The sequence below is a fragment of the Triticum dicoccoides genome, chromosome 7A, assembly GCF_002162155.2.
Source record: "Triticum dicoccoides isolate Atlit2015 ecotype Zavitan chromosome 7A, WEW_v2.0, whole genome shotgun sequence".
Taxonomy (NCBI): domain Eukaryota; kingdom Viridiplantae; phylum Streptophyta; class Magnoliopsida; order Poales; family Poaceae; genus Triticum; species Triticum dicoccoides.
In genome coordinates this window covers 190,793,276-190,804,110 of record NC_041392.1, presented here as the reverse complement: position 1 = coordinate 190,804,110, position 10,835 = coordinate 190,793,276, and positions in this window count along the sequence as shown.

Sequence of the window (10,835 nt, the reverse complement as noted above, 5' to 3'; positions counted from 1 at the left end):
AAAAACCAATCTAGTTGGCCAAACCAAATGGATAGTTCGAAGAGACTAGCAAATATATCAAATCATGCATATACGAATTTAGAGAAGATTCAAATAATATTCATAGATAAGCTGATCATAAATCCACAATTCATAGGATCTCGGCAAACACACCACAAAAAAGTATTACATCGAATAGGTGTCCAAGAACATCAAGGAGAACATGGTATTGAGAATCAAAGAGAGAGAAGGAGCCATCTAGCTACTAGCTATGGACCCGTAGCTCTGTGGTAAACTACTCACGCTTCATCGGAAGGGAAATGGCGTTGATGCAGATGCCCTCCGTGATCGAATCCCCCTCCATCAGGATGGCAGAAAAGGCCCCTAGATGGGATCTCATGGGTATAGAAGGTTGTAGCGGTGGAGAAGTGTTTTCTTGGCTCTCTCTGTTGGTTTTGGGATATATGAGAATATATAGGCGAAGAAACTAGGTCGGTGGAGTCATGAGGGGCTCACAAGGGTGGGGGCACGCCATACCCCCTGGGTTTGCCCTCCATCCTGGTGGCCACCTCGTAGCTTCTCTGACTTGCACCCCAAGTCCTCTGAATGTCTTCTGGTCCAAGAAAAATCACCGCGAAAGTTTTATTCTGTTTGGTATTCCTTTTCTGCGAAATTCTAAGACAAGTAAAAAAGAGGAACTGGCACTGGGCTCTAGGCTAATAGGTTAGTCCCAAAAATAATATAAAATAACATATTAATGCATATAAAACATCCAAAACAGATAATATAATAGCATGGAAGAATCAAAAACTAAAGATACGTTGGATACGTATCAAGCATCCCCAAGCTTAATTCCTGCTCATCCTCGAGTAGGTAAATGATAAAAACAGAATTTTTGATGTGGAATGCTACCTAACATATTTATCCATGTAATTTATTTTATTGTGGTATGAATGTTCAGATTTGTATGATTCAAAACAAAAGTTTAATATTGACATAAAGCAATAATACTTCAAGCATACTAACAAGGAAATTATGTCTTCTCAAAATAACATGGCCAAAGAAAGCTTATCCCTACAAAATAATATAGTCTGGCTATACTCCATCTTCATCACCCAAAATATTTAAATCATGCACAACCCCGATGACAAGGCAAGCAATTGTTTCATACTTTTGATGTTCTCAAACCTTTTCAACTTTCATGCAATACATGAGCGTGAGCCATGGACATTGCACTATAGGTGGAGTAGACGATGGTTGTGGAGAAGACAAAACGAAGGAGATAGTCTCACATCAACTAGGTGTATCAATGGGCTATGGAGATGCCCATTAATAGATATCAATGTGAGTGAGTAGGGATTGCCATGCAATGGATGCACTAGAGCTATAAGTTTATGAAAGCTCAACAAGAAACTATGTGGGTGTGCATCCAACTTGCTTGCTCACGAAGACCTAGGGAAATTTGAGGAAGCCCATCATTGGAATATACAAGTCAAGTTCTATAATGAAACTTCCCACTAGTGAATTAAAGTGACAATATAGGAGACTCTCTATCATGAAGATCATGGTGCTACTTTGAAGCACAAGTGTGGTAAAAGGATAGTAGCATTACCCCTTCTCTCTTTTCTCTCAATTTTTATTTGGGCCTTCTCTCATTTTTATGGCCTCTTTTTTTCGTCTAGAGTTGCATCCCGACTTGCGGTGTAATCATAGTCTCCATCATCCTTTCCTCACATGGGACAATGCTCTAATAATGAAGATCATCACACTTTTATTTACTTACAACTCAAGAATTACAACTCGATACTTAGAAAAAAATATGACTCTATGAATGCCTCTGGCGGTGTACCGAGATGTGCAATGAAGCAAGAATGACATGTATGAAAGAATTATGAACAATGGATTTGCCGCAAATACGATGTCAACTACATGATCATGCAAAGCAATATGACAATGATAGAGTGTGCCATAATAAACGGAACGGTGGGAAGTTGCATGGCAATATATCTCGGAATGGCTATGGAAATGCCATAATAGGTAGGTATGGTGGGTGTTTTGAGGAAGGTATATGGTGGCTTTATGGTACCGGTGGAAGTTGCGCGGTACTAGAAAAGCTAACACTGGTGGAAGTGTGAGAGTGCATATAATCCATGGACTCAACATTAGTCATAAGGAACTCATATACTTCTTGCAAAAATCAATTATTTATCGAAACAAAGTACTACACGCATGCTCCTAGGGGGATAGATTGGTAGGAAAAGACCATCGCTCGTCCCCGACCGCCACTCATAAGGAAGACAATCAATAAATAAATCATGCTCCAACTTCATCACATAACGGTTCACCATACGTGCATGCAACGAGAATCACAAACTTTAACACAAGTATTTCTCAAATTCACAATTAATTACTAGCATGACTTTAATATCACCATATTCATATCTCTAAACAATCATAAAGAATCAAACTTATCATAGTATTCAATGCACTTTATATGAAAGTTTTTTTATTATATCCCTCTTCGATGCCTATCATATTAGGACTAAATTTATAACCAAAGAAAATTACCATGCTGTTTAAAGACTCTCAAAATAATATAAGTGAAGCACGAGAGTTCATGAACTTCTACAAAATAAAACCACCGCCGTGCTCTAAAAAGATATAAGTGAATTGCCTAGCTCAAAAGATATAAGTGAAGCACATAGAGTATTCTAATAAATCACGATTTGTGTGTGTCTCTCTCAAAAGGTGTGTATAGAAAGAATGATTGTGGCAAACTAAAAAGCAAAGACTCAAATCATACAAGACGCTCCAAGCAAAACACATATCATGTGGTGAATAAAAATATAGCCTCAAGTGAAGTTACCAATAGATGAAGCCGAAATAGGGGATGCCTTCCGGGGCATCCCCAAGCTTAGGCTCTTGGTTGTCCTTGAATATTACCTTGGGGTGCCTTGGGCATCCCCAAGCTTAGGATCTTGCTGTTGGTGTTTTGGGACCGGGGGTACCCAGACTTGCCTGCCTGCGGCCCATGGCGTGGCTCCATCAGCGGCCCTGTACGGCACAGTTCCAGCAACAACAACTCAAGACCCTCGCGAGGGGCCATGCCTCGCGAGGCGGATGACTGTCGGTGTCAAAACGGACAGATCTCGGGTAGGGGGTCCCAACTATGCGTCCAAGGATCGAAGGTAACAGGAGACAAGGACACGGTGTTTACGCAGGTTTGGGCCCTCTTGATGGAGGTAATACCCTACGTCCTGCTTGATTGACTTTGATGAGTATAGGGGTTACAAGAGTTGATCTACCACGAGATCGTAATGGCTAAAAACTAGATGTCTAGCCTGTATGATTATGATTGCCTGTACGGACTAAACCCTCTGGTTTATATAGACACCGGAGGGGCTAGGGTTGTCCAAAGTTGGTTTACAGAGAAAGGAATCTTCATATTCGCACGCCTAGCTTGACATCCACGCAAAGGAGAGTCCTATCCGGACACGGGAAAAAGTCTTTCGTCTTGTATCTTCACGGCCCACCAGTCTAGGCCCATGTCACATAGCCAGGACACCCGAGGACCCCCTAATCCAGGACTCCCTCAGTAGCCCCTGAACCAGGCTTCAATGATGATGTGCCCAGCGCGTAGAGTGTCTTCCGCATTGCAAGGCGGGTTCCTGTGATAGACTAGCTTATTAGGGATGATAGACTACTCATATCAATAAGGAATTCCGTCTTCTCCGGAAGCCCATTCGGACAGAACTCCAAAGTTAAGCGTGCTCAGCTTGGAGTAGTTTCAGGATGGGTGACCGACCGGGATGTTGCTCCCGGTTCCGCACGAGTGAGGAAAAAGTGCGCAGAAAAGACTAGTATTGATCCGTGGGGCCAATCTAGATCCCGCCAGGAGTAACGACCACCGGTGAGTGTGTCCGGGGCGTTACCAATTGGTGTCAGAGCCGACCCTCACAGTTAGACGGATGTTTGCGGACAGGTGCGCGGTCAAGTTGTTCATGACGTTTGTGACCCGTCATGGCACACGACATGTCACATGTACCGGATTGGATGCACATACTTATGTACCAAGAGGGAACGTTCCTATGGCCCGACGAGGACGTCGGTTCCTCTGAGTGGGGGTGCATGTGATAGCCTGGCTTAATAGGGATGATAGACTACTCATATCAATAAGGAATTCCTTCTTTCCTGGAAGCCCATTCGGATAGAACTCCAAAGTTAAGCGTGCTCAGCTTGGAGTAATTTCAGGATGGGTGACTGTCGGTGTCAAAACCGGCGGATCTCGGGTAGGGGGTCCCAAACTGTGCGTCTAGGCCGGATGGTAACAGGAGGCAAGGGACACGAAGTTTTACCCAGGTTCGGGCCCTCTCAATGGAGGTAAAACCCTACGTCCTGCTTGATTAATATTGATGATATGGGTAGTACAAGAGTAGATCTACCACGAGATCAGAGAGGATAAACCATAGAAGCTAGCCTATGGTATGATTGTTGATGTGTATCTTGTCCTACGGACTAAAACCCTCCGGTTTATATAATCACCAGAGAGGGTTAGGTTACACAAACTCAGTTACAATGGTAGGAGATCTGTATATCCGTATCGCCAAGCTTGCCTTCCACGCCAAGGAAAGTCCCTTCCGGACACGGGACGAAGTCTTCAATCTTGTATCTTCATAGTCCAGGAGTCTGGCTGAAGGTATAGTCCGGCCATACGCACACCCCCTAATCCAGGACTCCCTTAGTAGCCCCTGAACCAGGCTTCAATGACGACGAGTCCGGCGCGCAGATTGTCTTCGGCATTGCAAGGCGGGTTCCTCCTCCAAGTACTTCATAGAAGATTTTGAACACAAAGATAGTGCCCGGCTCTGCAAAATAAGTTTCCACATATTGCCATAGAGAAAATAATATTTACACCAATCTAATCTGCTGACGTATACCATAGCGCGACACACCACGGCCAAGCCTTTATCTGAGTCGTTTCATTATCCCACCTCAGCATGTCATGTGAGGCGGTTTCCTTGGCACGTCTTGTCAAAGCAGAGGTCGTGTCCCCTTATTCCGGGATTCTCATCAATACGGGCATGGGTAACCCAGCCGCGCCATTGATTACGGCGCTTTGGAGATAAGCGTGTTTTATCAGGGTGGTGGGGACATGTAGTTGCGTCCACCCATATAAGGGGATAAGGATCCACCTTTTCACCTACGCCTTCTTCCTCCTTCGCCTATCCATTCTTGCGCACTCGAGCTCCAGCGCCCAAGTCCGCACTCCCCACCTCAACCTTCTCCATCCATGTTCAGAGCGGGAGGCAAGTGGGTGGTCTCCTCCGTCACGGAGGGACACATCAAAAAGCTGAGGAAGGCCGGATACCTGTCTAACGACATCACGCACCGGCTTCCTGAAAAGGGGCAGCTCATCCCCACCCCTAGGCCCCATGAGAGGGTGGTGTTCCTCCCCCATTTCCTCCGCGGACTGGGCTTCCCTCTCCACCCATTTGTCCGGGGGCTCATGTTCTACTACGGCCTGGATTTCCACGATCTGGCCCCGAACTTCGTCCTCAACATCTCGGCGTTTATCGTCGTGTGCGAGGCCTTCCTCCGCATCCGCCCCCATTTCGGCCTATGGCTCAAGACTTTCAATGTCAAGCCGAAGGTGGTGCGCTGCAACCAGGCGGAGTGCGGAGGTGCCATGGTGAGCAAGATGGCCAACATCCTATGGCTCGAGGGCTCCTTTGTGGAGACCTTGAAGGGGTGGCAATCGGGGTGGTTTTACATCACCGAGCCACGCGACTCCGAATGGGTCGCACCCCCTGAGTTTCGATCTGGACCTCTTATGCGGCTCACCTCCTGGAAGGAGATGGGCCTGTCTTGGGGTAAAAAAGGAGAGCTGACCGGACTCCAAACATGCATCCAAACCCTGGCGGACAAGAAGCTCAAGCTTGTCAACATAGTCCAGGTTATGCTCATCCGCCTGATCCTCTCGTGTCAACAACGGGGTTTCAACCTGTGGGAGTTCAACCCGGCGTGGAACCAAACTCTCAGCAGGCTCTTCGACACGATGTACGAAGATGCCTGGAAGATACTTTTCAAAGGCGCCGAGGCTCCCGCATCCACTACCGAGGATCGCGGATTCAGTGCGCAGTGTCACGCTGTCGCGGTAAGCTATTTTTTTCCTTTTACAGGGTATCAGTTTTTCATAGTTTGACTCCATGCGGGATCTAAGCTCCCTTACCTTTGACATGATTGGCAGGTGACGTCCGGACAGATCAACTGCCCGGCTCCTTTGCCCGAAGGCCCAGCGGACGCTCGCTTGGCGAAGCTGCTGGTTCTGGCACCCTATGTGGTGCCGGAGAAGAAGGCCGCAAAAAAGGCCACGGGGACTCGAAAGAGTGCCCGGCGCCAGGAGGTGTCGGATCCATCATCCGGCAGTTCCGAGGCGCATTCCTTTCGTGAAGACGAGGAGGAAGAAGAAGAGAACTCTCCCCCTCCAGCGGGAGGAGAGAAAAAAAGGAAGGCCGCCCTCTCTCGGGAGGCCGGAGGGTCCAAGAAGGGGAAAACCCTTCCTCCGGACTACTCCACCAACGCTGACGACGGCGGGGAGGAGTGGCAGCCTAGGGCCAAGCCCCTGGCGAAATCGTGAGTATCCGGATACCGGAGTAATTCATAGTATTCGTTTATTGCACAGCTTTCCCTTATGTCGAAATATGTTTATGCAGCCCACCCAAAGACCGGCTCGACGCATCGTCGAGCGGCTCACTGGACTCGTCGGATGTGAGCTCGCTTCCGACGGCTTCATCCCCCCGCCCTACGGACGACACCGTAGTGTTATCCCAACAGGTTCTATGCAGGGAGGAGGTGGTCCTGGAGGCGCCGCAAGGCGACCTCCCGGACTCCGGGAGTAAAGGGGATGAAACCCCCCAGGGCTCCATGTCCGGCTCTAGGCCGGACACCGCTCCGGAACCTTCAAAGGTTCCAGAGTCCGGCGGGGGACCTCCTTCCAAGAGGAGCAAGTACTCCGTGCCGGTAGCCCCCATCCAACCGGAGGCGCCGGACAGTATGTTGGAGGCGCTCCAAGGCGCCTCCATCGACGAGGAGCACCGCACTATTATGAGTGCGGTGATCCAGAAGGTTCAGACCGCCAAGAGTGGACTGACTGAAGCTTATACTAGCCTTTTAACATGCTTTGAGGTAAGTAAAGAATGTGTAAATAATAGTACCGCATAGATAGTAGCCCCTGATGCTCTGTTGGGCGTTCGGGAAGAAAATCCAAATAGAGGATCAAAGAATTCGTAGGAGTCTAACAAAGGAGTCAATATGCATATGCAGGCTTCTCTGCTAGCATCTGCCGCACTGACTGCGGAAGTGGACACGCTAAAGCAGAGCCCCGAGAAGTCCGAGCAAGAGCTCGGGCGTGCCAAGAAGCAGCTCGAGGAGAAGGAAGGTAATAAATACCTTGTTTGAATATATATATATATAAAAGGTGCAATTGCAAAAAATGACAGGATTAACGTGGCTATTGTAGGGGCCACATCTGAGGTGGCGACCCTTAAGCAAGCGCTGCTCGAGGCCGAGAAGAGTGCGGCCGTGGATCGCACCGAGCGGGAGAAGTATGAGGCCGAGGTTGGCAAGGTGCGGCAAGAGCTCCAGGTTCTCATGAAAAAACATGAGAGTTTGGAGCTTGACTCGAAGACGCGAGCGTCCGAGCTCGCGACGGCTATTGAAAATGCCAAGTCTGCCAAGACCGAATCCCAGAAGACCCTCCAGGAATTGGATGAGGTGAAGAATATAGCGGCGGGTAAGGCATTCTTTATGCAAAGCAAACATATAAACGTGAGTTACTTGTTACTTACCCGAATCCGGAGCTCTCCAAGAGCGTTCGTAGATCTTCCCCGGAGTGTGTTTGATGCCGCCGCATTCTATCGAGCCGAGGAGGGCGGCTTGATAGAGAAGGTGTTCTGGTCTCAGTATGCTGAGGCCGGACACCCCGTGCCCCTGAGTGACCAGCTGAAGCAACTGGTCGAGCTCCACAAGGTGGCCGAACGGGCCATGAAGGGCCTCATAGTTCGGCTGTGGCCTGGAGAGGCTCTGCCTCGGAGCTATTTCGGGCTGGTGCGACGGCTGGTGGAGGCCTGTCCGAGGCTTGAAGACATCAAGCGCTTCGTCTGCATTGAAGGTGCCTGTAGGGCCCTTGCACGTGCTAAGGTGCACTGGGGCAAGCTAGATGCTGAGAAGCTTGTGAAGGACGGGCCACCGCCGGGGAAAGAGCATCACAAGCCCGAGAATTATTATAAGGATGTTCTGAAGGGTGCCTGCCTTGTGGCGGATGAATTTACCAAGCATGTATTTTTTGAGTAAAACTCGCTCGTGTTATCCTGTGCACTGAAAACATGTTCATATGCGCTAAGCAATGCTGTTGGAATTTAAAATATTACCTTCTGTGCGGCTGTTTATCAATACTGAGAGATGGCGAGTTGTCGGCTTCTGCCCCAATGCCGCTAGTGCTGGGGTGTTCGGGGATAAACCTGGGCGCTCTTTTTCCCATATTTGGGTCCTTTGAGGGAGGCGCTCAGCCCAACGAACAAGGCAATCGGACTATAATGCATGAACTCTCTCACTTAGCCATAGAATTCTATAATTTTAAATTTTGGCGAAGCCCCTAGTATTCAGAAGACCGAGTTCGTGGCGCTATCCACGCCTTGGCCGGACAGAGCCGACTCCTCGTCCTAAGCGGCATAAGTCTTTAGGGACTCGAAAAAACCTCTCGAATAGTGACCAGCTCTCGCTTCATCATGACAGTCAGTTTTAGCTTTCTCCACTGAGGTGCTCGGCCCAGCTCAACTGGGGCACAATCACAGTGGTTCTCCAAGTGCTACCTTAGCCGATATAGCGGAACGTAAGGCACCAAAACATAGGAGCCGGGCAAACCCAACTATTGACCCAAGACATGATTCGGAGCCGATGCATATAATGCTATAAGTTCGGGGTGCCGCACTTGTGAAACTGTTCGGACTTCTCACACCATATTGAGGGGTACTAAAGCCCCTGGCGTATTTTGGCCGTACCAAAGTGTACGGGTGCCACTTGTCGTTAAGGAACATATATTTATAGAAAAAGAGTAATGCAAAAATAGACAAAAGCTATGCATTGTTTATTAAAAATAGCTGCGACCAGAGCAGAATGATACAAATAATGCGATAAACAAAAAGTTGGACTCTTTAACATGTCTGCTCTAGGGGCAAGTTGCGGAATAGTATGCGAAACAAGTATACTGCTCGTGATAGAGACCACCTGTGAGTTCCGTAATGTGGCGTGGCTTGTATGCCTCCCTGGTTCTTGCATTGTTTGTGCGGCAATTGGACTGCCGAATAGGCCTTCCGAAGATTGGAGTCCTGAAAGTAAGAGAAAATTAAAAAATCGGCAGCCCCTGGTGCGGTTTAAGCCTTGTTTTGGGCGTGCCGTGATGGTGCCCCTCCCCCTATGCCCATGGTATTTCTAGAGCGTAGTTATGTACGCGAAGTACTGGCATCGCCTTTTTGCGAGGGTTGGGGTTGGAGCCGCATTGCTACGCCTGCTCGGATCATGCCAGGCGGTCTTGTTGTAGGTTTCTCCGGGCGTGCTTGACGGTGTCCGGCCGTTTAGTGGCCGGACTGGAGAACTGCTTGGAGAGGCTGCTTTGTACTTCCGCTGCAAGGGCCGCCCTGTGCTCCTCCATTCGGAGGGAGCGTTTGGTGTTTCCATTGACTGCAATTACTCCTTAAGGACCTGGCATCTTGAGCTTAAGGTATGCGTAGTGCGGTACCGCATTGAACTTGGCGAATGCGGTTCGCCTGAGAAGTGCGTGATAACCACTGCGGAACGGGACTATGTCGAAGATTAACTCCTCGCTTCAGAAATTATCCGGAGATCCGAAGACCACTTCAAGTGTGACTAAGCCTGTACAGTTGGCCTCTACACCTGGTATTACGCCTTTAAAGGTCGTTTTGGTGGGCTTAATCCTCGAGGGATCTATGCCCATTTTCCGCACTGTATCCTGGTAAAGCAGGTTCACGTTGCTGCCGCCGTCCATAAGGACTCTAGTGAGATGAAATCCGTCAATGATTGGGTCTAGAACCAATGCGGCGAATCCGCCAGGACGGATGCTAGTGGGATGGTCCCTTCGATCAAAGGTGATCGGGCAGGAGGACCAGGGGTTGAACTTTGGGGCGACTGGCTCTACCGCGTATACGTACCTCAATGCGCGCCTCCGCTCCCTTTTGGGGACGTGGGTTGCGTATATCATGTTCACCGTCCGCACTTGTGGGGGAAAACCCTTCTGTTCGCTGTTGTTCAGTGGCCGGGGCTCCTCGTCGTCATCGCTATGCAGCCCCTTGTCTTCATTTTCGGCGTTTAACTTGCCTGCCTGCTTGAACACCCAACAATCCTTGTTGGTGTGATTGGACGGCTTTTCAGGGGTGCCATGTATATGGCACAAGTGGTCGAGTATTTGGTCCAAACTGGACGGCCCCCTAGGATTCCTTGTGAATGGCCTTTTCCGCTGAATGGATTTAGAGCCTCTAAATCCAGCATTAACTGCTGTATCCTCAGCATTGTCGCCGTTAATGCGGTGCTTCTGCTTGTTGCGACGCGACCTGCCACTACTGTCCCTGGCATCCGAATTACCAGGGTTCTTGATCATATTGTTGCTACGAGAAAGCCATCTATCTTCTCCCGCGCAAAAGAGGGTCATGAGTGTCGTGAGTGCTGCCATAGATTTTGGCTTTTCCTGTCCTAGGTGCTGGGCAAGCCACTCGTCACAGATATTGTGCTTGAAGGCTGCTAGGGCCTCTGCGTCCGGACAGTCGACTATTTGATTTTTCTTT